This window comes from Callospermophilus lateralis, assembly GCF_048772815.1.
Source record: "Callospermophilus lateralis isolate mCalLat2 chromosome 11 unlocalized genomic scaffold, mCalLat2.hap1 SUPER_11_unloc_1, whole genome shotgun sequence".
NCBI classification, from domain to species: domain Eukaryota; kingdom Metazoa; phylum Chordata; class Mammalia; order Rodentia; family Sciuridae; genus Callospermophilus; species Callospermophilus lateralis.
In genome coordinates, this window is record NW_027510153.1 from 69,416 (window position 1) to 94,792 (window position 25,377).

At 37.3% G+C, this 25,377-nt stretch overlaps 1 pseudogene; it reads right to left on the bottom strand.

Moving 5' to 3' along the window:
- Positions 1–519: 519 nt before the first annotated feature.
- On the bottom strand, positions 520–1,703 carry LOC143390152 (BTB/POZ domain-containing protein KCTD9-like; annotated as a pseudogene).
- Between the last annotated feature and the right edge of the window lie 23,674 nt (positions 1,704–25,377).

Consider the following 25,377-nt stretch of genomic DNA (forward strand, 5'->3'; position numbering starts at 1 on the left):
CCTCACCATATTCATACAGTGTGACAGGTACATAAAGAGGGGAGGCATTGCTAAAGCTATTCATAAACCTGAACAACCTTTCCAAACTTTTCATAAAGTTTAACAATTTAAATATCCATACTGCATCTAGGTATTCTATAAATAGAGTTGCATATGTTGTGCTTTTCATAAATTAAATTTCTCAAATGCATCTTAATCCAAGATGGATTTCCACATCATGCCTATTTAAAAGCAAATAAAATAGATACTATATTCCTGGTCATAAAACCAAGCATATCTCCCTACCCCATTCAAAAGGCAGCAATATAATCTAAGTTTCCCTACAACTATTAAATGAGTACTTTTCTGTTAAAATCAGAATATGGAAATAATTCAATTTCTCCCTTATGCACTGCTGAGAACAAGCATAATCCTCTAAACTTTTTTTTTAATTTCTTTACAGTGTTATTTTTTCTAGATAACTGAGAGAGTGGAGAAAGAAAATGATTAGGAGAACATTTTTCATCTCAGACATCTTCCTCCAGCCGCTGAGATTCTCATCTGACACTCTGGGACATGTGTAGTGGTGTCAACATCTCTTTAAATATAGCCCCCTTCACATTGGAACCTCTGAGGTTTGCTTCCTGAAGGTCACACCCAGACAGATCACAGTTCTCTAAATCAGTTCCTGCCAGAGTATCTCCTCTGAGGTTACAGTTCTTCAACTTTGCATTTTTTAAGGTAGCAACTCTCAGGTTAATTCCTGTCATTTGACTTCCTTCCATATCTACACCTTTCAGATTAGCACCTTCCAAATTGGCTTTAAGACCAGAAGGATCCTCAAAATAACACAGTTTCAGGGATGCACCTTCTGCATTAGAACAAAGCATCTTGACTCCCTGGAGATTTGCACAATCAAGCACTGATCCAGAAAGATCAGCTCATTCAAGATTAGCACAGCAGAGATTTGCATGTGCAAGGTTGCAGCGGCTTAAGTTGGCCATTTTGAAATTAATGTATCGAAGGTCCAAACGAGAAAGATCAGCACCACTGAAGTTTAAACCCTGGCAACGTAATTCTGACTTGGTTGGAGTTGCTAGCAGAAATCGAATAAATTCCTTTCTGGATATTGGTGAATGATCCTCCGGTGGTTGGGAGTTCTTTATCGCTACTTCTAGGTGTTCAATCAGTGAGTCAATAACAAAAAATCTGGCTTCTTCTAATACACCCAATAAGTTAATGCCATCATTTACAATAAGCTGTCCATGACGCAAGTAGTTCAAAATGGGTTCAAAGTATTCAGGACTTCGGTGGATTAAGAAAGCTCCTCTATGATCTTGTTTATTTCCCCAGACACCTTTGTCCTTGAACATGTGGGCCAGCATACTGTCAGGTTCTTTATTCACTAAAGTGCTCCGTGTAGTTGTAAAGTACCGCCCCCCAACATTTAATGTTAGCCAGTCTGTGTGTGATCCGAATAATCCTTCAGGTGGCTTAGAATCTGTCTGAGGATCAATAAATGGCTCTCCTTCACAAAACATCATCATTCATGATCAAAGCAATATCATCAATCAGTCCACCTTTCCCATTATACACACTGGTGGCTTTTATGCTGAGTTTACTGCTGGCCACAGAAAGCAAATCAGATAAAGTTCCATATACAGCAACCACCTTTCCGTTCTTGGGGCTGCCGTTAAGGAACAGGGTCACCTGCCTCATTGCGCTGCCCCCGCCGGGTCCTGAGTGAGCCGCCACCCTCCCACCTGGCCCTCCGCCCACCTTTTTCTCCTCCCGCCCTTCCCCTCCCTCCACCCACTCGGGCTCTCCTCCCTTCGCCACCTTCCTTCTCTGGAGTCTTACTTTTGACTTCCACATCTGTGGAGTCTTGGGCAAGCCAATGGATCTCAATTTTCTAAGCTAAAAGAGAGATTCAAAATAATCATCCAATGAGATTTTTATAAGGAAACAATGAGATAATCAATGTAAAATTTTTATCATGGTGTCAGGCAGATGGTAGGAAATAAGAAAATATGTTTTCCTGCTCCACCTAGATTCATACACAGAGAAGAAACTATTTGCCTCTGAACATATCTAAGTGCATAAAACTATGTGTTTGTACCATTAATATTACACATACCTTCCATGAATAGAACAACCAAAAAAAGAATATTTCTTAGCTCTTTTTTCAGAGGTCAATCAAATAACCAGACAAATCTCAATACTAAAACCAAACAAGGACATTTCAAGAAAGGAACCCTTTCAGACCAATCTTTCTGGTAAACATGGATGGAAAATAAAAAAAACCCAAAATATTAGAAAATGGAATTGAAGAACATATTGAAATAATGATTCATCATGACCACGTGAGGTGTATTCCAGGACTCTAAGGGTAGAAAATCAATGAAAGGAAAGAGCTGGTTCTTTGAAAAATCAATCAAATTGACAAATCTCTAGAAAGACTGACAGAAAGAGAAAGAGGGAGAGAGAGAGAGAGAGAGAGAGAGAGAGAGAGAGAGAGAGAGAAGATACAAATTACCAATATCAGGAACACAACAGGGTATATAGATAACAGACCCTAAAGGCATCAAAAGAAAAATAAGGGAATACTCTGAATAACTCTACACACATAAAATTCACAGTTCAGAAGAAATGGATCAATTCCTTGAAAACCACAAAAGATTACAACTCATCCAATATAAAATCATTTGGATAGCCCTATATCTATCAAACAAATTGAATTTGAAATTTAAAACTACCTGAAAAATAAATTTCTAGGTCCAGTTGTTCTCACTGGACAATTCTAGCAAGAGTTTTAAAAAACATTAACACAAATTCCATATTACCTATTCCAGAAAATGGAAGACCAAATTAAAGACAGCACACAAAAAGAAAACTGCAAGTTGGGAGTGGCAGTGCACACCTGGAGCACTAGCAACTCAGGAGGCTGAGTCAGGAGGATTACAATTTCAAGGTTAGCATGGAAAACTTAGCAAGACCTCATCGCCAAAAAAACAAAACAAAAACCTACAGATAAAAGAAGATAGGGAGACCCAACATGGCGGTGGGCACGGAGGTATCAAGTCTCTGACGTCTTCAGCTGCACAGGCATAGGGAGACTTAAACTGTGTAAATGCTGTTTGCTCAGGATAACTAGGCATTGCTGAGCTAACGTGGATCAGGGGTGAATATTCTGCTCCTCTCAGAATACATACAGAACCCTGAGTGGCTGAATTCAGGCTCCCGTTTGCCTGTATCTCGCAGACAAAATGCTCAGGCTCAGTGCTAAAGGATCCTGCTGAAACACCTTGTCAGTCCCAGTCCCGCCGGATCCTGCAGAGGTTTATACCAACCGAGCATTCACAGGCAGTGGCCACAGGATTGAGACAGGGCTTGGGAGGGCCGGTCAGGACCTCAAAGGGAACGAACTGCTGCCATTAGCATGGGATACCAACATGGCAGAGAACTGACGTCACCAGAATGTGGCGGGGGAGATAACTTCATTGAAACCAGCGGTGACAGGTGTGTAACCCTCTAGCCCCCCATCTCCACACAGTGGGGAAACATCAAGGGCCCCTCCCAGCTCTTCCGTGAGTGCGATAGTCACACTGAGGAATTTAGGAGTGGCGCAGGACCCATGGCGCAGGACGCCCAGCTACCGCTCCCACCAGCACAGACAACTGAGGTCTCTTGCACCAGCTCCCAGGGGCGTGGATACCAGGGGGCAAGCAAAATACGCTGAAGGCTCTCAGCCCCAAGCTCCACAACCTGGCAAGCAGGGAGAGTGTGCCCAATTGTTCAAGAAAATAGGGTTCCCGTGAGCAGCAGACCTGGCGCTAAACCAGTATTGTGGTGAGCATCACCTGTGATCCGGGCCAGTGGTGAGGTGACTAGACACAAGAAATGGCCAGAGGCACTCAGTATTGGAGACCCGGACCACTCGGGGAGGAGGAGCTGCTGCACAGTGATTGGTTCCCGCGCATTGAGAGAAGAAGCTTGGCCCAGTGGGCACAGCTCGACCTACTGGAAGAGAAGTTAATCGAACTCTAAGACTGCATTTTTAATTTTTTTTAAATTTTAATTTAATTTAATTTTTTAAATATTTTTTGTATTATTTATTTATTTATTTTGATTATTCTTTAAATTTTTTTCTTTTTTTCTTTTCTATTTTTTTCTTTTGTCTTTTCATTTCCTTTCAATTTCCTTATTCCCCTTTCCTTGAATTCTATCAGTTTACTCTCATTCTCTTTAGTGACTTCTTCCCTTCCCTTCTAATACCTTTCCTCCCAAGCAAAACAACGCTGTTTGTGTGTAATTTACTAAATATATATAGGTCAATGTTCCAAGACGTTATATAGTGCTACCAAGACCCTAGCTTCCCCCAAATATTCCAGACCATTCTCCTGTTAATATCCCTCATCAGTAGAGCAACCTTCCAAGGTTGCCAAGAGATACCAACCTCAATACTATCACATCATTCAACCTAAATATAAGTCCCAAGACCAAACTGCAGTCCATTATATGCCATCAGAATTCGTACACAGTTTAGGAAACTAATGAATCTGCACTAAAGTGCAACAAAACTCATCATCTCTAGTCATAGTCTCCCATCACAAAAGAGAGACCCCAGAGACACACAAAACCAAATAAATTTATAGGAGTAAACAGTAACTCAGCAGTCAGAGCAAGAAGTAAAAAAAATGCAGGACAGCCTCCTAGAGGCATCAGAAAAATGGTTAAATAAAGAACTCAAGGAATACCTTAGACAGATGGAATGGAATCTTAAAGAGGACATGAGACAGCAAATTCAAACAATGAAAGAACACATTGAAAATGAATTACACAAGAAAATAAAAGAAGAAAATAAGCATCTTTATCAGGAGATAGAGATTATAAAAAAATCAAACAATAATTCTAGAAATGAAGAAAATTATAAACCAAATTAAAAACTCAAATGAGAGTATCACTAACAGAGTGGAGCAAGTAGAAGCCAGAACGTCAGATGATGAAGACAAAATATATCATCTTGAAAGGAGTCTAGCCAACTCAGGAAGGCTGGTAAAAAATCACGAGAAAAACATCCAAGAGATATGGGATAACATAAAAAATAAGATCAACAGACCCTTAGCCATGCTAACGAAGAGAAAAAGAGAAAGAATTCAAATTACTAACATACGGGATAAAAAAGGAAATATCACAATAGATTCTACAGAAATACAGAAGACAATTAGAAATTATTTTGAAACCCTAGATTCCAATAAAATAGAAGATAGTGAAGATGTAGATAAATTTCTTAAGTCATATGATTTGCCCAGACTGAATAAGGAGGATAAACACAATATGAACAGACCAATACCAATGGATGAAATAGAAGAAGTAATCAAAGGAATACCAACCGAGAAAAGACCAGGACTGCATGTGTATATGGTGGAATTTTACAAAACCTTTAAAGAAGAATTAAAACCAATACTTTTCAAGTTATTTCAGGAAATAGAAAAAGAGGGAGCCCTTCCAAATTCATTCTATGAGGCCAACATCACCCTGATTCTGAAACCAGACAAAGACACCTCAAAGAAAGAAAACTACAGACCAATATCTCTAATAAACCCAGAGGCAAAATTCCTCAATAAAATTCTGGCAAATTGGATACAAAAACATATCAAAAAAATTGTGCACCATGTTCAAGTAGGATTCATCCCTGGGATGCAAGGATAGTTCAATATACGGAAATCAATAAACGTTATTCAACACATCAATAGACTTAAAGATAAGAACAATATGATCATCTCAATAGATGAAGAAAAAGCATTAGAGAAAGTACAGCATTGCTTTATGTTCAAAACACTAGAAAAACTAGGGATAACAGAAACTTACCTCAACATTGTAAAAGCAATCTATGCTAAGCCTCAGGCTAGCATCATTCTGAATGGACAAAAACTGAAGGCATTCCCTCTAAAATCTGGAACAAGACAGGGGTGCTCTCTATCACCACTTCTATTCATATAGTCCTTGAAAAACTGGCCAGAGCAATTAGACAGATGAAAGAAATTAAAGGCATAAAAATAGGAAAAGAAGAACTTAAATTATCACTATTTGTGGATGACATGATTCTACACCTAGAAGACTCAAAAGGGTCTACAAAGAAACTACTAGAACTAATAAAAGAATTCAGCAAAGTGGAAGGATATAAAATCAACACGCATAAATCAAAGGCATTCCTGTATATCAGCGACAAAACTTCTGAAATGGAAATGAGGAAAAACACCCCATTCACAATATCTTCAAAAAGAAAAATACTTTGGAATCAACCTAACAAAAGCGGTTAAAGATTTTTACAATAAAAACTACAGAACCCTAAAGAGAGAAATAGAAAAAGATCTTAGAAGATGGAAAAATATACCCTGTTCATGGATAGGCAGAACTAACATCATCAAAATTCTCTATAAATTCAATGCAATGCCAATCAAAATCCCAATGACATTTCTTGTAGAAATAGATAAAGGAATCATGAAATTCATATGGAAAAATAAAAGACCCAGAATTGCAAAAGCAACTCTAAGCAGGAAGTGTGAATCAGGCGTTATAGCAATACCAGATTTTAAACTATAAATACTACAGAGCAATAGTAACAAAACCAGCATGGTACTGGTACCAACATAGGTGGGTGGACCAATGGTACAGAATAGAGGACACAGAGACTAATCCACAAAGTTACAAATATCTTATATTTGATAAAGGGGTAAAAGCATGCAATGGAGGAAGGGTAGCATCTTCAACAAATGGTGCTGGGAAAACTGGAAATCCATATGCAACAAAATGAAACTGAATCTCCTTCTCTCGCCATGCACAAAAGTTAACTCAAAATGGATCAAGGAGCTTGATATCAAATCAGAGACTCTGCGTCTGATAGAAGAAAAAGTTGGCTTCTTTCTACATATTGTGGGGTCAGGCTCCAAATTCCTTAATAAGACCCCCATAGCACAAGAGTTAATAACAAGAATCAACAAATGGGACTTACTTAAACTAAAAAGTTTTCTCTCAGCAAGAGAAACAATAAGGGAGGTAAACAGGGAGCCTTCATCCTGGGAACAAATTTTTACTCCTCACACTTCAGATAGAGCCCTAATATCCAGAGTATACAAAGAACTCAAAAAATTAAGCAATAAGAAACAAATAACCCAATCAACAAATGGGCCAAGGACCTGAACAGACACTTCTCAGAGGAGGATATACAATCAATCAACAAGTACATGAAAAAATGCTCACCATCTCTAGCAGTCAGAGAAATGCAAATCAAAACCACCCTAAGATACCATCTCACTCCAGTAAGATTGGCAGCCATTATGAAGTCAAAGAACAAGTGCTGACGAGGATGTGGGGAAAAGCGTACACTTGTACATTGCTGATGGGACTGCAAATTGGTGTGGCCAATTTGGAAAGCAGTATGGAGATTTCTTGGAAAGCTGGGAATGGAACCACCATTTGACCCAGCTATTCCCCTTCTTGGACTACTCCCTAAAGACCTTAAAAGAGCATACTATAGGGACACTGCTACAACAATGTTCATAGCAGCATAATTCACAATAGGTAGACTGTGGAACCAACCTAGATGCCCTCCAATAGATGAATGGATAAAAAATAATGTGGCATTTATACACAATGGAGTATTTCTCTGCACTAAAAAATGACAAAATTATGGAATTTGCAGGGAAATGGATGGCACTAGAGCAGATTATGCTAAGTGAAACTAGCCAATCCCTAAAAAACAAATGCCAAATGTCATCTTTGATATAAGGAGAACAACTAAGAACAGAATAGAGAGGAAGAGCAAGAGAAGAAGATCACCACTAAACAGGGATGAGAGAGGTGAGGGAAAGAGAGAGAGAAGGGAAATTGCATGGTAAAGGAAGGAGACCCTCATTCTTATACAAAACTACATATAAGAAGAAGTGAGGGGAAAGGGGAAAAAAACAAGAGAGAGAAATGAATTACAGTAGATGGGGTAGGGAGAGAAGATGGAAGGGGAAGGGAGGGGGGATAGTAGAAGATAGGAAAGGCAGCAGAATACAACATACACTAGTATGGCAGTAGGTAAAAAAGTGGATGTGTAACCAATGTGAATCTGCAATATGTATATACGGTAAAAATGGGAGTTCATAATCTGCTTGAATCAAATGTTTGAAATATGATATGTCAAGAACTTTGTAATGTTTTGAACAACTAATAATAATAAATAAACAAATAAATAAATGAAGATAGAAAAATTATCAACAGAGTATCAACAATTATATTTCAGCAATATATTAAAAATCATATATTACATGCAGTTAAACCATATACACTTTTTAACAATATTGATTTTTTTTTTAAATAAAGGATATTTATTTTCAAGAGGGGTGGGAGGGAAAGGGAGGAGGAAGGATATTAGCAAGGATGGTGGAATGTGATGGTCATCATTATACTAAGTACATATATGAAGACTTGAATTGGGTGTTAACATATCTTATATACAAACAGAGATGAAAAATTGTGGTATATATGTGTATTAAGAATTGAAATGCAAAAAAAGACAATGTATAATGGCATAAATTGGTTTGAATATACTTTATATACAGAGAAATAAAAAAATTGCTATCTATGTGTAATAAGAATTGTAATGCATTACTCTGTTGTCATGTATTTAAAAAACTAATAAAATAAAAAAAGATATTTATTTGAAAAAAAAGAATTATATATCACATCCAAGAGGGGTCTATTCTTTTCTAAAAATATTTTTAGTTGCAGATGGACACAATATCTTTATTTATTTTTATGTGGTTCTGAGGATCAAACCCAGTGCCTCACACATGCTAGGCAAGCATTCTACCACTAAGCCACAACCCCAGACCCAAGAGTGGCCTATTCTAGGACTTCAAGGCTAGCTTAATGATCAGAAATGAGTGAGTGTAACCCTCCATATTAACAGACCAACAAAGAAAAATCCCACAAATTCATCAATTGATGCATAAAAATTATTCAACAAAATGCAATTCCCTTTTATGATAACAACACTAACAAAAAAAGAAAAAAAAACTAGGAGGTGGGTGAACTTCTTCAGTTTTAGAAAGACAATCTACAAATTCCTACTGCTGATATTATACTTCTACTTACTGGTGAAAGACTCGATTCTTTTCAACTGAGATTGGGAAACAAAACAAGGATGTCTGGTGTCATTGCTTTTCTTTGAAATAATCCTGGAAGATTTAAAGTAATAAAGAAAGAAAAGCAAGGGACAGAAAAGAAAGGGCACATGGATTGGATGCTGGAGAGTAAACAGTCAACCCCCCTCCCCTTTTTTGATACTGGGGATTGAATCTGGGGCACTTAACCATGGAGCTACATCCCCAGACCTTTTTATTTTTTATTTTGAGACAGGGTCTCTCCAACTTGCCAAGGCTGGCCTCAAACTTGCCATCCTCCTGCATCAGCCTCCCAGTCACTGGGGTTATAGGCATGCACCACCTCATTCCGTTGTAAATTGGTTCTTATTTATAGAAGACATAATTGTTTACATAGAAAATCTGAAGGGCTTTACAAAAACTCTCCTAGAATGATGGAAAAAATAAGTTCAGCAAAGTCACAGGATACAAGACAAACATAAAAATCAATTATATTTCTATATGCTACCAATGAATGTGTAAACATAAAAATTAAAAATATGATGCCATTTCTAATCTCTCTAACAATAACAAAAATTAGGTTTCAGTCAGATGTCACCACACTTGTAATCTCAGTGGCTCAGGAGGCTGAGGCAGGAGAATCTTGTGTTCAATGCCAGCCTCAGCAACTTAAGGAGGCCCTAAGCAACTTAGTGAGACCCTGACTTTAAATAAAAATTAAAAGGGCCGGAGATGTGACTCAGTTGTCAAGTGCCTCTGGGTTCAATCCCTGCTACCCCCCTCAAAAAATTAGGCTTCAATATAACAAAACACATCCAGAACTTGTATGCTGAAAATCACAAAATAGTAATGAAATCAAAGAAGATTGAAATAAATGGAGAGGCACATGCAGGTGTTCATGGGTTGCAAGGCTCTACATAATAAACATGTCAATTCTCTCAAATTGATATACAGTTTTAATACTATTATTACCAAAATTCCAACAAGCTTTTTTATAGATATAGACAAGATTATTCCAGATTTAATATGAAAGGCAAGGGAATTAAAATAGCTAAGGCAATTTTGAAAAAGAAAAACACAGTGAGAGGAATCATTCTACTTGATTTTAAGTTTTATTACAGAGCTACTGTAATTAAATCTGTAGTACTGACAGAGAGAGAGAGTGATTGATAGGTCAGTGGAACAGAATATAGAACTCAGAAACAGATCCATATAAATATGCCCTACTCATTTTTTGGGGGGGGGTACAGGGGATTGAACCTAGGGACACTTAACCACCGAGCTACATTCTAGCACTTTTAAATTTTGAGACATGTTCTTGCTAAGTTGCTTAGGGCTTTGATAAATTGCTGAGGCTGGCCTCTAACTTGCAATCCTCCTGCCTCAGCCTCTCAAGCCACTGGGATTACAGGCAAGCGCCACTACACCTGGCTACCCAACACATTTTTGACAAAGATGCAGAAGTAACTCAATGGAGAAAAGAGACTTCAACAAATGAGGCTGAGGAAATTGGACATTTATCAGGAAAAAAAATCTTGGCCAAGACCTTACAAAGAAATTAGCTGAAAACAAATCACAGAATTAAACATAAAACATAAACTGAACACAGCTGGGATTTAAAGGCCCAGCTCCTGGGGAGGTTGAGGCAGGAAGATCACAAGTTCAAGGCCAACCTGGGCAATTTAGTGAGACTATTATCTCAAAATAAAAAAAGATAAAAATAAAAAGCTCTGGGGATGTATCTCAGTGGTGGAGAGCTGCTGAATTCATTCCTCAGTACTGAAAAAAATAATACATGACAGCTTTTATCAAAAGCATTGTCCATGAAAGTAAAGAAATGGATAAATTGAACTTTATCAAATTATCAAACTCTGCAATTGAAAATGGATGAAAAGACAAACTACAGACTGAGAAAAATATATTTACACACAATGTATTGAAATAGGACTCATATCTAGAATATATAAAGAACTCTTAGAACTCAAAAGTAAAACAAGATAAAACAAAACGAACAAGCCAATTAGAAAATGGGCAAAAGACACGAAGAGGCATTTCACCAAAGAGGATATACAGATGGCAAATAAGCACATGAAAAGTTAGTCAACATCATTAATGCAAATTATTACAAATTCAAACCACAATGAGATATCACTACATTGCCATCCAATAGCTAAAAATTTTTTTAAAAAATGGTGACAATACCAAATGCAGAAAAACTAGAACAATCATACATTGCTTGCTGTTGGAGATATAAAATGGTACACTCTGCAAAAAATTGTTGTGGAAGTTTCTTATAAAATTGAACATGCAACTACCATATGACCCAGCAAGTGTACACTTAGGTATTTATACAAATTTGCTTATTTACTTACTTACTTATTTATCAGTACCAGGGAATAAACCCAGGGGCACTTTACCACTGAGTCACATCCCCAGTACTATTTTTTTTTCTTTGAGACAGGGCCTCATTAAGTTGCTTAAGACCTCACCAAGTTGCTGAGGCTGGCCTCAAACTTGCAATCCTCCTGCCTCAACCTCCTGAGTTGCTGGGATTACAGGTGTGTACCACCATGCCAAGCTGTACCAAAGATTTTAAAACAAACCTTCACACAAAAATTTGTGTATGAATGTTCATAGCAGCTTTCATTATTGTAACCCCAACCTGGAAACAGTCCATATGTCCTTCCAAGAGTGACTGATTAAATAAACAATGGCATAACCACATCACAAAATATTACCCAGCAATGAGAAGGAACTTATGTGACTGCTTCCAAAAATATCCAGAGAATTTTGTTGAGTGAAGAAGCAATCACACGTTGGTTACATGCAGTTACGATACCATCATGTAATATTCTTGACATGACAAACTTTTGGAACTGGAAAACAGATTAGATTTAACCAGGGTTAAAAAGGACATAGGAACAGGCAGGAAGTATGTGTGGCTATGAAAGCCATCTGAAAGGGTCCTAGTGGTGATAGAACTGTTTTGTAACTTGACTATATCAATGTCAATATCCTGGTTGTGACATATTTTTGCCAGATGTTATCCTTGGGAGGAACTGAGAAAAGGGTACATAGGATCTCTCTGTATTATTTCTTGCAATCACCTGCATTAGAATTCACAAGTACAACAAAATAAAGTGAAATTTAAAACATCAGCAAATAGCATCCAGCAATATATTCAAAGAATAACTCCTCATGACCAAGTGAGCTATAATCCAGGAATTCAAGGGTGAAATGATAAAAAAACAATCATTATAATTCATATAATAGGAAAAAAGGAGAAAATCATGATAGGTGAATAAAAAGTATTTTAAAAAATTCAATGTTTATTTATGGAAAAAGTCTTAGCACACTAGGAATAGAAGAAAGTTTCTTAACACTTAGCCACATCCCCAGCACTTTTAATTAATTAAATTAATTTATTTACTTATTTTACTTTGAGACAGGATTACAAAAGAAGAGGCTGGATGTCACTAAGTCTTGCTAAGTTGCTTAGGGCCTCACTATGTTGCTGAGGCTGGCTTTGAACTTGCTGTCCTTCTTCCTCTACCTCCCAAGCCACTGGGATTGCAGGTGTGTGCCACCACACCCAGCAATTACCTTGTTTTTATCTTTAGAGTGTATATATGTGAAAACATCACACTCTATCTCACAAGTACGCACAATTATCACATCTATAAAAATGAAATAAAATTTATTTCAAAAAAGCCATTATGTCACTTCAAGAAACAGAAAGAAAGGTAGAAAGAAGAAAAAGATGGAAGAAAGTAGGGAGGAAAGAAGAATGGGAAAAAATGAAGTAAGATTATACAGATTAACAAAATCCATTTAATAATTCCTAAGCAAATCACAATGTATGATTTTTAGTACACAGGAAAATGGTCACTCTGTCTCCAAATGTCCCTTCCCATCTTCCCTATAGTGTCTGAGGGGCTATCATTATGTTAAAATCTTGATTTACCCGAGTCTTTAAAGTTATTTAAACTTTAGAAGTCTTTAGCTGAAATGGTTTGGGCCTCTCACAAGTTAGGATCTCACATCCATGTGCCCTTCCACAGGTATTCACACAGTTACCAGCCTGGACAGGTGCTTACTGGGCTGCAGAGCCAGGGCAAGTATAGCAGGTGGGACTGCTTTCCTGGAGAAGCTTATGTTCCAGCATCCTTTACTCCTACCTAAGACCAATTGACTTGATGCATCATAAAAAAAAAAAAAACCACTCATCTCTGAGGAAATGAGACGACAAAGGGCTTTCTATGACCCCTGTCCTATTTTGACTCAGGGTGGTTCTGTGGAAAGAATGTAAACCATGAAGAAAGGCTGTGTTGGGGTAAGTTCTTTTACACCAAGTCTTTCTAAGACTGTGTTATGGTCTTACCACTTTTCACATTTATTGTAAAACTGTGTCATTTCTGGGTACATTTCAGAGAGAAAACTCTTAAGTGAGATTCAGCTAAATCCATAAAAATGTACTGTAGTGTGATCAAGTGATTATTTTATCAGTTAATAATTATAGCTTCTAACATAAAAGCTGCTTCACACTTCACATGTGAGGCTTGTTAGAAGTCAGATAAATTCCTGAATGTGAGCAAACTCCATTGTATATCTGTCCTGAGCTCTTTTCGTAAGCATTTCTACAGTGGCTTTTAAGAGGTGACTTTAAGGGAAAACTTTGACTTCTATCTTTTATTTTTATTTATTTATTTTTAACTTTTATATTGGTATGTTAGAATTACATAGAATAGTAGGCTTCATTGTTCACATATTTATAAATGCACATAATTTGGTCAGTTTTAATTCTCAGCATATCCCCTTTCATCTACTCTTCCCTCCCCTTGATCCCCTTGCTCTATTTTACTGAAATCCCTATTTTCATGATTATTTGGTATTTCAGTACTTCAAGTACTATAGAAACAATGGAAGAAATAACTCAGCCTTGAAGAAGCTTTCTAGTTTATAATTTTGAGTGTGATATGTTCTGAACCTGGCATAAGAATGGTAGATGTTCCAGTTCAAGGTTGGCATTTTTAATTCATTGTCCACTGCTCAGAGGTTCACTTCAGCCAAATAATATCCTCTGTCTTCAGTTGCATCGACTTTTTTGTCATTGAACTTGCCTCAGACCCTGTGTGCCTTTGGTCACAGGCCTTGAGGGGTCTCTATACAGATCACTGGTTTCTAAGATGGACACATTGGAGGAACCTGGATACCAGAGGAACACCCACAGGGTCCTGTTATCATTACAGAAGAGTAGAAGAACTGAGGATGGTGAGATTGCTCAGAGCTGCTGCCCCCAAATTTCCTGCCCTGGTCAGTGCCCTGATTCTGAAGAGGAAGCTATAGATGCTCAGATATTAAGTTCCTCAGAGCTTTGGCCATGTTTGAAGTCTGTATAAACTCAGGGAAACAGTGATTGATTTTTTTGTAGGGGGAATAAAAATCTCTATCTATCTACCTATCTATCTATCTATCTATCTATCTATTTATCGATATCTATCTATCTATCTATATCTATCTATCTATATCTATCTATCTATCTATATCTATATATCTATATATCTATATATTTATATCTATATCTATCTATCTATCTATCTATATATATATATATATATATATATATATATATTCTTTCTTTCTCATTTCTTTTATTTTTTTTATTGGTTGTTCAAAACCTTACAAAGCTCTTGACATATTATATTGCATACATTAGCTTCAAGTGAGTTATGAACTCCCATTTTTACCCCAAATACAAATCCACATTTTTACATAATGCCATACTAGTCACTATTGTATTCTGCTACCTTCCCTATCCTCTACTATCCCCCCTCCCCTCCCCTCCCATCTTCTCTCTCTATCCCATCTACTGTAATTCATTTCTCTCCTTGTTTATTTTCCCATTCCCCTCACAACCTCTTATATGTAATTTAGTATAACAATGAGGGTCTCCCTCCATTTCCATGCAATTCCCCTTTTTTCTCCCTTTCCCTCCCACCTCATGTCTCTGTTTAATGTTAATCTTTTCTTCCTGCTCTTCCTCCCTGCTGTATTCTTAGTTGCTCTCATTACATCAAAGAAGACATTTGGTATTTGTTTTTTAGGGATTGGCTAGCTTCACTAATCATAATCTGCTCTAGTGCCATCCATTTCCCTGCGAATTCCATGATTTTGTCATTTTTTAGTGCTGCGTAATACTCCATGGTGTATAGATGCCACGTTTTTTTAATCCATTCATCCATTGAAGGGCATCTGGGTTGGTTCCACAGTCTAGGTATTGTGAATTGTGCTGCTGTGAACATCGATTTGGCAGTATACCTGTAGTACGCTCTTTTAAGGTCTTCAGGGAATAGTCCGAGAAGGGTAATAGCTGGGTCAAATGGTGGTTCCATTCCCAGCTTTCCCAGGAATCTCCATACTGCTTACCAAATTGGCCGAACCAATTTGCAGTCCCACCAGCAATGTACAAGAGTATCCTTTTCCCCACATCCTCTCCAGCACTTGTTGTTTGACTTCATAATGAAGAGGCAGCTATAGATGCTCAGATATTAAGTTCCTCAGAGCTTTTGGCCATGTTTGAAGTCTGGATAAACTTAGGGAAACAGTGATTGACTTTTTGTAGGGGGAATATACATCTCTATCTATCTATCTATATCTATATCTATATCTATATCTATATCTATATCTATATCTATCTATATATATATATCTATATCTATCTATATATATATATATATAAATTTTTATTTGCCCCTGCCCTACCTTGCAGTTTAGGGGATATAGCAGCTGGATCTTCAGTTTTTTCCACAACCCAGAGACAGCAGAGAATGATTTGCAACTCTGCCTGAGCAATCAGTCCCTGAAGCACCAAACTTAAGAGCTTAAAGAGCCACAAATGGCTCAGAATAGGATAAACCATTGGAAGTAATATGTACAATTCATGAAAAATAATCTTATAGAAAGTACAGATGCTTAGTCAGGAGACCACTGACTGAGTAATATGATAGAAAAGCTCAAATCCCTAGGAAAAGATGGAGTAGACTCCCAGGGAAATTCAAGCAGGGTGGAAGCACATACAGGCATGCAAAGGAGGCAAGAGAGACAAACAGGTAGGGAAGCTATTGCATAAGAATTCTCAGAAGGCCCAAGCCTTCAAGCAGGCTGGCTAGTGAGGGCTCCTCATGAACAGAACTAGTGTGGTGGCTGTTTACTTTAATGCTAAATTTTCAACAAACAAAGAAACAATAAAACTTGGTCTACTCAAAAGAACAAAATAAACCTGAAATCATAGGTTTTGAACCTTCTAGAAAAAGTTGTTTTTATTTTCTTTTTTGCTATACTAAGGATAGGACACAGGTCCTCATTCACGCTAGGCCAGGATTCTAACACAGTATTCTAACATGCCCACTCCTTTTAGAATTTATTTTGAGTCAGATGTCATCACTAAGTTGGCCAGTATAGACTTGAACTTGCAATTCTCCTGAATCATTCTCACATAAACAGTGGCTTAAAGAGTCCATTTTCATTTTACCTGCCCTACAAAAAATGCTAAAGAGAGTTCTTGAAGTTGAAAGAAAAGGATGCTAAAAAGTAACTCAAAGCCATATAAGAGTATCAAGTTCTCTAGTAAATATAAGTACATGGTGCATTTTCCCTAAAGCAAAGAGGTTCAATGAGACATTATGTCCCTGAATGTCCCCTCTCTGTTCCCAAATTACCTCACCAAGTTAAGAGAATAATGAAAGTAAGAGTGAACTGGAAAGTCTGGATGCATACTATCTCAAGGGACACTGGCTTTCTCTTTGGCAAACTGGAAACTGCAGCACACCAGTGCTATCTGAAGAAAGCTACTTTCTTGCATATACATCAGGCCAGTTGCTCCTCAGGATGTAGTCAGTCTAAGCCTACTAATGCTGATGACATCACTGCTTCTGCAGCTTAACATAAAATAAACAAACAAATGAACAACAAAAAAAAAAAAAACGTTTTCTGAGTGGGGACAGACATGGATCACAGAGTTTTGTGGAAAGGATATATATCACTTGTCCAGCCACCCACCAGTGAAAAAAACACTTATAGAAGAGCCATTAGCTAGTTAAGTACTAGCAGAAGCACTGTCAGCCTGTCAGCAATGAACTCTTCTTGGAGCAGTCACTGATCTCTCACAAGGTTTCTCCAGCAAACCACATGTCTCCCATACTGCACTCAGTCACTTTCTTTGGTCTGTCTATAAAGACCCCAGTACCCTGGCACACTTAGGCTATAGATAAATTGGACATGATTAAATTTAAGACCAGTTATTACTAAAATTTTGGTTTGTAGCTACAATTCATTTTTCTATAAGATTTGAAAGCCAAAGACATAAAATATTTATAAATATATGTTGATGGGTATAAAATACATAAAGATGTAATTTGTAACACCAGTAATAAAAAACGAAGGAGTCAGTACTAAAGAGTATTGTATGTGATGATATTAAGCTGGTATCAATTTAAAGTAGATTGTTTTACCTTTTGGATGTTACATGTAAAATCTATGATAATTACAAAAAATTACAGAATTTACACAAAAAGAAAATAGAAGGGTCTAAAAATCTCTGTACAGCAAAACCTCAATTAAACATGAAGAAAGCCACTAAACAAAATAAATGTAAAATGAAGAAACCAAATTACCAAGTGGCAACTGAGGCACTGAGCAATTCAATGAGACCCCATCTATAAATAAAATATAAAATAAGACTCAGGATGTGCCTCAGTGGTTGAGTGTCCATGAGTTCAATCCCTGGTACCTCCCACCAAAAAAAAATGCCAATTATAAGGCCATCAGTAGAAGTCACTACTTTAAATAAACTAGGATTAAATTATCCAATCCAAAGGTGCACGATATAGTAATGGTTTAAAAAAACAAACAGGATTGAACTAAATGGCCTACAAGGAACTCACTTAAGACTCAAGGATACAAGTATAGGTTGAATGTAAGAGGATAGAAAAAGATAATTTATGAAATTTGGAGGAGAGTCAGGCATGGTTATTAGTAACAGCAGACAGAAACAGTCTATGCCAAAAATTGTTTCAAGAGGCAAATAGCATAATAACATAATCTATTGACCAAAATGATGTAAAAATCATAATAAATATATATGAAGCAAATATCCAACCACTTCAAAATAAATAGAAAAACAGAAATTGAAAATATGAACAGAACAAAAATTGAACATAAATTACACATACCCAAAAGAATGGTCAGAGACTTCAGTAGCACACTTTCAATAGTGGACAGAATATAATAAGATCAAAATGAATTAAAAGACTTAGCCAATATGATCAACCAATTAGACATAACAAGATATAGAAAACACTCAGCCTAAAAATAAGCAGATACATTTTTTTCAAATGCACATGCGGCATATTCCAGCACCATAAATCATAAGATAATAATTAATGAATTTTGAAAAACTCAAAGTATCTGTATCATACAAAGTATCTTTTTATCACAATTAAAAGAAAACAAAGGAGCTAAAGAAAACTGGAAAATGTTCAAATATGTGGAAATCAAACAATATACCTTAAAATAAACAACCAATGAGTCAAGGAAGAAATTGCAAAAGAAATATAATGAGATTGATGAAAATAAGAAGATATCATGCGAAAATTTTATACCAAAAGTGCCTGGAAAAAGAACAAATTAAACTAAGAGCTTACAAAATTAAATTAAAATAAAGTGAAGAGATAAAATGTAATTCCCCCTCTCTCTCTAACATGAAAGATATTATGCTGAGTGAAATATGCCAATCATTCCATGACATATACCATATGATTCTGCTTCTATGCGGTATAAAGAGCAGCCAAATTCATGGAGACAGAAAGAATGATGGTACTCTCAGGAGCTCAGAAAAAAAAGGTCAGTATTGAATGGCCATACATTTTCCCTTTGGGAAAACAAATACTTCTGAAGGTAGATAATGATGATGATGATGACACAGCAATGAGACTGTATTTAATGCCAATGAACTATTCACTTAAAATTGGTTTTAAATTGTCAATTATGTGTATTTGACCACCATGAAAAATTAAACAAACAAAAGAATATCTGAAGATTGCCAAGGAAGCCAACAGTGATTAGCCACCAGTTTAGAACTTCTGGCATATAAACTTCCTGTGGTAATGGGACCCCATCCACCTGGTCACACAAGTACAGACTTCCTGTGCACTCTGGGATTCTGCCATCTGTCCTCATCCTCATTTGCAGGCCATGAAGACACTTGCCATTGCACTTCATATGGAGCCATCCAGTGGCGGGACACAAGGCCTCATACTACTTACCCACCAGGCAATGTGAACAAGAATTTCTCTACCAATAAAAACTTCACACAGTAAGAGTCCCACTATTTCGTCAAAATATTGCCATTACTAATACCTTTCCATCTTAAACTAATGAATTCTAAAAGACAAAAAGCACTGGGTACAGTGACACACCCCTTTAATCCCAGTGACTCAGGAGGCTGAGGCAGGAGTATTACAAGTTCAAAGCCAGCCTCAGTAACCTAGTGAGGCCCTGTCTCAAAACAAAATACAAAAAGGGATAAAGATGTAACACAGTGGTAAAATTACCCTGGTACCAAAAAACACAACAACAAAACAAACAAATAAACAAAACCCAGAAAGCTTCACACCCAGGATTCCATTGAGAAGAAAGCTAAGGATCCATAGCCTCCTAACCAATTACACCAACCAATTACAGTCAGTTGGTTTTGATTGAAAGTACCCCCAACTGAAATCAGGCAATTAAGAGAACACTGAGAGCAGAGTTTTCCCAGGTGAATGCCCTTTAGACTGGATTCCTTGGGGAAAAAAATGGAGCTGCCAAATAGGTGAAACAGGTATGAAGACTACAAAGTCAGCCTCTGGCATGCAGAATAAAATTATGTTAATAAGGAAAATAGTACCTGAATAAAGAAATAACTTGGAATAATACAGCTAAAATCAGGAGAAAGAAAACAAAGCAGAAAACAAAAACAAAGCAAGCTCAACTGCAAATTAAGCTTACATGAGAAAATAAATCTGAAATGGAATTTGAGAATGATATAATAAATTATAAATAAATAAGGATCAGTCTAGACATATTCTTTGACCACCATCTGGGAGGACAAGTGAAATAAGGCTGCAGCAATAGGTGGAATCCCTCCTCTTCTGGTGGGTTATACCCCTGCAACTTCTCACCTGTATCCTCAATTCATCATTTCTCCCTTTGCTTTGTTGGTTCTTGGCCTGCATCACAAAGAAAGCATTTTGCCCAACACTGAATGCCTCCTTGATGCTGCCTTATGAACTTGGGGAACCATGCTTGTTCTCTGTCTCACCCTTGCTAGGAAGACAGAATCCATATAGGCACCACACAGTTTGGGATCTTTGCTTTCTTGTGAAAATTTGAAAAAAGGTGACAGTCATCTATGAACAGGAGTACAGCAAAATGACATAACTCAGCATCCTCACATGAGCAATGCCCAGGACTCCTCTGGCCACTCATGCTTGTGTACTATTGAAATGATTAAAACAAAGCCTGGTACACACTATATTAAATGACACTATTCTTCATCTTGATACAAACTTGGGCTTCCTTTCTGTATCTAATGCCACATATCCCTAAGAGTTGCTGTTCTGTCATGCACACACATTCTGTTTGATGAAGAGTCCAAAGCATTTTGTGATAAATTTCTTATTAACCCCCATATCTTAGTTCTTCCTCCCTTCTAAAAAACAAATCAAACAAAATGAGAAAATGCCTTTTCTCTTAGAAAACTATCACTTATGCCACCTCTGTCTTTCCTGGCTATATTTGCCAAGACTCATCAGAGAAAGAATCAACAGGAGATGCAGACAGATGACAGATATATAAAACAGATAAGACAGATGAATATATATGGAGGCTATTCTAGTAAATGACATACATCATTATAGAAGCTAAGAAGTCTCACAATCTGTTGTGTGCAAGATCTAAGCCTGAAGGTCTATGAAGAAGGAAGCCAAAGGTTTAAGTCCAAGCCTGTGTCTGAAAGGCCTCAGAACCAGGCCTGAATGTCCAAGGGCAGGAGGATACCAATATCTCAGCTCAAACAGAAAGGAAACTTGCTGTTTCTACTACTTTCCATTCTGGGCAGGCCCGAAACAGATTGGATGAGGTTGAGGGCAATCCTCTTTATTCAGTCTACCAATTCAAATGCTAATGTTTTTCAAAAACAACCTTCAGACATACTTAAATAGTATTTTGACAACTATCTGGGCATCCCTTAACCTAGTCAACTTAACACATAAAATTAACCATCACAGTGACCACTATCATGTTGAAATGTTGTCATGTTGTTAAGAATTTGTCTTAATCTATTCTTTTTATTGCTATGACAGAATGTCAAAGACCACATAATTCATAGACAAAAGAGATTTCATTTTGACTCATAATTCTGAAGGTTAGAAAGTACAAAATAAAGGTATGCTACATTATAACATGCAGGATGGCATCACTTAGGAGAGTGATGAGTGGGTACATGCAAAGAGGCAAAAAGTTTTGCATAAACTTGCTTTAGAATAAACCCTCTCTCACTGACTAATCCAATCTCATGGGAGCAAGGACTCACTGTTGCAAGACAAGCATTAATTACTCCTAAGGATTTAATCACCTTTTAGGCCTTAAGCCACCACACTGAGGATCAAGTCTCAACAAGAGTTTTTGTGAGGACAAAGTGTATTCAAACCCTAGCAACTCCAGGAATCTTTAAATTTTATCTTATTTGAAAAAATTGTCTTTGCAGATATAATCAAGATGAGGTGACTGGGGGGAGCTCTAATATAGTATAACCAGTACACTTATAAGAAGAGGAAAAATGCATATAGACAGAAAAGAATTCTTATGGTTTAGGTATGAGGTGTCCCCCAAAGGCTCATGTGTGAGACAATAAAGAAAGTTCAGAGGGAAAATAATTAGATTATGAAAGTCTAAACTCAATCAGTGAATTAATTCACTGATAGGAATTAACTGGATGGTAACTCTAGACAGGTAGTTAGTGACTGAAAGAAACACTGGGGGGTTTGCCTTTGGAATTTATATTTTGTCCCTTGGGAACAAATCAGAAATACCTACCCCTCTCCATTTCTCCCTTTCCTGGTTATCATAATATGAGTTGCTTCCCTCTCCCATGCCTGTCCACCATAATGTTCTGCCTCACCTCTTGCCTCACCTCTGCCTCACCACTGACTAATCCAATCTCATGAGAGCAAGAACTCACTGTTGTCCAGAGCTATGGAGTTGTCCAATGATGGACTGAATCTCTGAATCCATGAGTCAAAATTAGCTTTTCCTATTCTAAGTAGTTCTTGTCAGATCTTTTGGTCACAGCGAAACAAAGCTGACTAAAAGAGAAATCAGTAATGAGAGTGGGGCATTGCTGTGAACCTGTGGTTTACAAAGCTGGTTCACTGGGGGAGGATTTTGAAAAGTTTAGAGACACAAGCTGGAAAAGCCTCAGAATACTGTAAATAGAATTTAATTGGTGATTCTGCTGGGAATTTAAAACACCAGAATGCTGATAGAACTGTGAAAAGTAAAGACTGGGCTCATGAAGTTTCAGTAGAGGAGGATTTTATTGGAAATTTGATTAGGGGCCATTAGTGTTATAGTTTGGCAAAAAACTTGGCTATATTTTGCCAATGCCTTGAGACTTTCTGAGACACTTAACTTAAATGTGATTAAATTAATCTGGTGGAGGAAATCTCAAAGCAATACACATTCAGGTGGCGGCATGGATACTGCTGGTGGCTTTTAACGAACTTTTATTTTTGTGATAATCAGAAACAGAAAGCAAAGCACACAGATTTGAAAATCATAGACTTTGGCCAGAAAAGTGTGAATAAAACTGGGACTGAGATAGTTGTGATTGTTAAACAGTTTATAGTCACTAAAGAGATGCTAAGGAATTGGCATAGAGAAAACAGGAAGATAGACTGAGGGCACTTTGGAAATTGGAAAGACCATACCCATTTCAGATTCAAGGGTGTAAAACAAAAGTTCCATTGAGAAGAAGCCATAAGGGCATCCTGCTTGCATAGGGTGGGGGTCTAAGAAATTTTTTTTAGCATGCTCAATTGCCCAGGAACTCAGAGACTGCTCTAGCCAATAGTGTAAGAGGATTGGGTACTGCTCAAGATGATGGCTGACCTTGGCTTCAAGCATGTGGTGTTTTGTTTTTTTGAAGGACTTTAGGATAATGGAGTTAGGGATTCATGGAGGCTTCCACTGGGATTTCTAAGGAAGACCTGGGAGACCAGGCAAAGTGCAGTAGGTTTGGAGTTAGAGGGCTATCCCTGAGAGGATAATACAGGAATATGTGAGAAGGAACCCAAAGCTGCACTGGAGACCATCAAGGGTGTTAGTAACATGGAGCATCTGCTGAGGAAAACTATAGAAACATATCAGAAAAAGTAAAGAAGAAGTCCATGTGGACTACAAATATCAAGTCCAGAGGTGACATTATACAAGCCCTTTGGAAAGAATTGTGGTGCCAGGTGCTCCAGATATTGGACATGGAGCTTCAGAACTTGTTTTCCCAGGTGAATTTAGTTCTTGCTTTGGTCCCAACCCTCTATCTATGTCAAAATAGACTAAGTCTATTTTGCACTGTGAAATAAACATGAGAGTTTAGGGGTTTGGGCTGAATGTTATGATTTAGACATGAAGTCAAAAGCTCATTTGTGAGACAATACAAGAATATTCTGATGTAAAATAATTAGATTGTGAGAGCTTTTACTTAATCAGTGGTTTGATCCATTGGTATGGATTAACTGAGTGATAACTGTAGGCACATCAGGATGTGATTGGAAAAAGTAGGTCACTGGGGGATGTGCCTTTGGAGTGTATATTTTTCCCTGGTGACTAGACCTCTCCCTCTTCTTCCTTATTTCTCTGTCCTGAACTAACATCCTCTGCCACACCTTTGTACCATGTTATCTGACCATGAACTGAGTTATGAGCTATGGAGTTATCTGACCAAGAACTGAGCTTATAAATCCATGAGCCAAAATGAACTCTTCCTCCTTTAAGTTGTTTTTGTCAGGTTGTTTGGTCACAGTGAAGCACAGTTTACTAAAACAATGATGTAACACAAATAGAGTGCCACATGATGACAGATTGGAGTAATGCATCTGCAAACCAAGGAACACCAATAATTGCTGACAGCATTAGAACCTGAGAACAGATATTCCCCTAGAACCTTCAGAGTAACATCCCTGCTTGCACATTGCCTTTGGATATCTAACTCCAGAACCATAAGGTAATACATTTTTGTCATTCACACCATCCAGTTTCTGGTACTTTGGTACAGGACAACTAGGAAACTGAGACAGAACTCTTTCCTTTCATTTTTAAGATTCATTGCTCTGACTGACAGGCAGGTGTATCAATAAAGCCTGGATATTGCTGGAAGCTAATTGAGTGTATACACTTTTGATCTACTTCAAGGATATATAGTTAATTCACCCTTTCTTTCATTACCTAGTGATATACAGATTAAAAAATAGTACCACAGCAATTCTGTATTCACTTCTTTTTATAAAATATTTATTTTTTAGTTATACACAATACCTTTGTTTTTGTTTATTTATTAATATGTGGTGCTGAGGATCAAACCCAGGGACTCGCTCATGCTAGGTGAACACACTACTGCTGGGCCATAACCCCAGCCCCTGTATTAACTTTTTAGAATCTTTTTTGATTGCTCTAAACTTTTTTGCAATACATAATTGTATAGAATTCTTAAAATTCAAACTTCTAAAAAGAACAAACAAATATAAAATAGAAAATGCACCCAAAAAACGTGCATTTGCCTTGTGAACAGGAAGTGTGATTTATTTTGAGCATTGCTCAGTGTATTGCAGACATATTTTGAAGACAAGTTCTGGCATTTCTTCTGCCTGCCCTTCTTCTTTGTGCCCTGATGTTTTAATTTTTTTTTCAAAGCTGTGCTCTCCCTCAGCTCTTAGCGAGGGAAGACCTGTGTTCTTTCTTGAGGATAAAGTGAAAAAAAGTCTTGTCAATCATAAATCAGGGAGAAGAGAGTACCTAGGATATGAACAGAAGGTGAGCTGCATGCTGCTGTCCTGAAACTGTCCTTGTAAGTATTTAGAAAGACACCATATAAGATGTAATAGCTAGATACAACCCTAGAGGACTTGTCCTTTTATCTTTTAAGCAGAAA